The sequence below is a fragment of the Takifugu flavidus genome, chromosome 21 (assembly GCF_003711565.1).
Source record: "Takifugu flavidus isolate HTHZ2018 chromosome 21, ASM371156v2, whole genome shotgun sequence".
Taxonomy (NCBI): Eukaryota; Metazoa; Chordata; class Actinopteri; order Tetraodontiformes; family Tetraodontidae; genus Takifugu; species Takifugu flavidus.
Window position 1 is genome coordinate 9,084,596 of NC_079540.1, and position 3,024 is coordinate 9,087,619.

Genomic DNA, 3,024 nt, shown 5'->3' on the forward strand with positions numbered 1-3,024 from the left:
CGCTTTTAACTCTTTAGAGCAGAAGCGGCTGAAGAACCAGCAGTTTATATTAGCTTTTATGGACCTGTCAACACTCAACCCTCTTTCTCTTTTTTTTAATTTTTTTTTAACGTCTTTTCTGGCTCCGGCACAGCTGAATTTCTTGCCGTTTTTATGAACTCAGCATTCCGCCAAAACCCTGCCTTTTGGGTCTTTGCAGCGCCGCCTCTGCAGAGCAGAAACCAGTCAGGTCATTAGCTAATAAAACGGCAGCGGCGTGAGATGGACCCAGAGAGGGATCAGAGCACCGACAGGAAAACAAACGGGGCTTTAGCGCCGTGTTAGCTGCCACCGTTAATGCTTTAATGTGTAATAAAGAAGGTTCTTAATTTTGCGCCTCAGTGAAGCTCTTTAATCCGATGAAGCAAAAGCAGGGAAAAATGGAGCGAGGGGGGGGGAAGAAGTGAGCTTTCTGTAACATATCACAATAAAGTAACTTTGACAAGTCTATAATCTGAGTCACAAGTCATTTGCTTTGGGTGAAATGTTAGCCCGGAGCAAATGGCAGCCGTGCGGCGTAGCTGTCACGTGCACGGCACCGTGCGCATAATGTTTTTAATGCAATTTTCCACTTGTATGTCTCATAACTCACAAGCTTTGGGATATTCATTAACCTTTGGGAGACGGAAAATAAAAACACACGGCCGACCCTCTAATTGGCACCAAGACAGCTTCGAGCTAATTGATCCTTTTAAATATGAAAATTTACATATGTGCATACATAATCGCCGGCAATGATCCTGCACCCTGTCGGCAGCAACAATTAAAAGGGAATTCACTTACGTTTTCCCTGTTTGCCGGCGGAGGCTGTGCGCCGCATTTCAAATCAGGCCTAATGCGCTAGTGCCGTGCACACCTACAGACGGCTGGCATTAGACCTGTTTAAATCAATTAGGCAAATGCGAAGCAAGCAAGGAGTGCAAATGTCTTCCCGGTTTAGCTGCGCGCTGGAAGCATCGGGGCAACGGTGCCAATCACGCGTGCGAGTGCGCACGTCAATCCTGCCGCGGCCCGCGGTCCTCGCTGACTCTCCACCTTTGGCTCTTCCGCTCCTCCAACACTTAACCGTGGCGTTCCACAGGGTTCTGTACCGGGGCCGGAATCGTTTCAGCTTTATTTTAACCCCGGTTTCACGGCCGCTAGTTAAAGTAGTAAAAAATTGTGGCTGACGCAATCTTTTCTGATCCTCAGCGTAGCATTAGCATTAGCATTAGAGGCGAATAGCGGAAGAAAGATGGATGAACGAACGGTGACAAGGGAATTTATGATGTAAGATAAAGATTTGATGTTAATGATGCAGCAAAACCTGTAAATTACATACAGCTACAACTAAAATAACCTAAACGATGAACGTCGCAAGAGAAAACATTTCTTTTAAGGGCAATTTGATCATCAACTGCTGTTTTGAAGCCACAAGCAGAAATGTTCTGTCAAAAAACAAATTATTTGCCAACATTAATATTTAAAAAGAAAAATGAAAAAATTAATTAATTGCTTCACTTGTAAATTTGTTTCCACTCATATCTTGATTTTAATTGATTTTCTTTATTATGTTTTAAATAATAAGTTATAAACGTGGCCTAACAAAGGCAAAGGGCAAATATTAACCATATACAGTATATTGTTTATACTGCTTGTAATTGGGATAAGGTAAACATCTGTTCAGTATTTTAACATAAAAGTGTTTGATTGTGAAGCATTAAAAGCCACAAAATGCAACAAGGAACAATATGAACATTACACAGGGGTTAAAGGGAAACCTGCTCGAACCTTTATAATTTAAGATAAAGGTCCACCAGAGGCCTGTAGGGGGGGTGGACCACAGCGGTCCACTCAATTACAACCTTAAAGCAATATTCATTTAAAAAGCCATTTAAACTGCATTAAACGACAACTTCCAGTGGAGCTGCTGCGTTAGAACCTCGGCTGTTCCCGACCCGTCAATCACGGCTCCGCGTCCTCCGAGCGGCCCTTTATGCGCCGGTCGCTTTCCCCCCGCGCGTAATGTCACCAACGGCGGCGAGACGGTGAAAAGAACCGCAAATAAACTCTGCGTGTGTCCCCGGGGGGGCGAGGAGCTCTACTGGTGATTTCAGAGGTCTCACCAGTGCGGCATCATCACCATCATCATCGTCAACAACAACAACAGAGAGGCATAAATATCCCTCTGAGAGCACCCATGGGAGAGAGCCGCGGCGGGGGACCGAACCACGCAGTCCAGCCGGTGTTCAGACCCAGTTCACCGTCGCTCCGAGTCCATTATGAATCTCACAAATGGCTCTGATAATTACAGGAGGGGTCAGCGTTAATGAGGCGTCTCTGAGCGGCCACCTATTAAGCCTATTTCAATTTCCACTGGGAGGGGACGGAGGGGGGGGACGGACCTGGGAGGGCGGGACGCTTCTATTTTTTCCTGTTTTGCTGTAATTAATTACGGCACCGGTGAAATTCAGACCCTGTTTGTTGTGCGAGTGGATTTTCATGGATCTCGAAGGTTTGCTGGATGCCAAAATATCCCAAACGGGGCTCCAACACGCGCGTTTTCACGCGCATCACTTTACATGCGCGCTCGTCAGACGTCTCCCAGACGCGGATAATCAGCATATTAGTGTAACTGAGAGGCCTGATGATGGGACCAGGGAGCGCAGGCCATCACCGGAACGCACGGGAGAACTTTGCGTGCAGCCTCGGCGTGCACGCGTACGGGAAGGAGCTCATGATGGTTGATTAGCAGCGCCGGCTGCGGAGTGAACAGCGAAAAGTTCTTTTTTTGGTAGTAGAACCTCAGTAATCAAATCAACAGACAGCATCTCCCAACCATCAACTGCCGTGGCGCGCGTCCAGGTCCGCGCGGTGCACGTGCACAGCGAACCCGGATGGGAACTGCTGGAATTTATTTAGAATAGTCGCTGGTTCTTAACGTGAGTCAGCAAAAAACGAGAGTAATGCAGGAAGGTGGGCCAAGGGAGAGCATAGCTGGGGGGG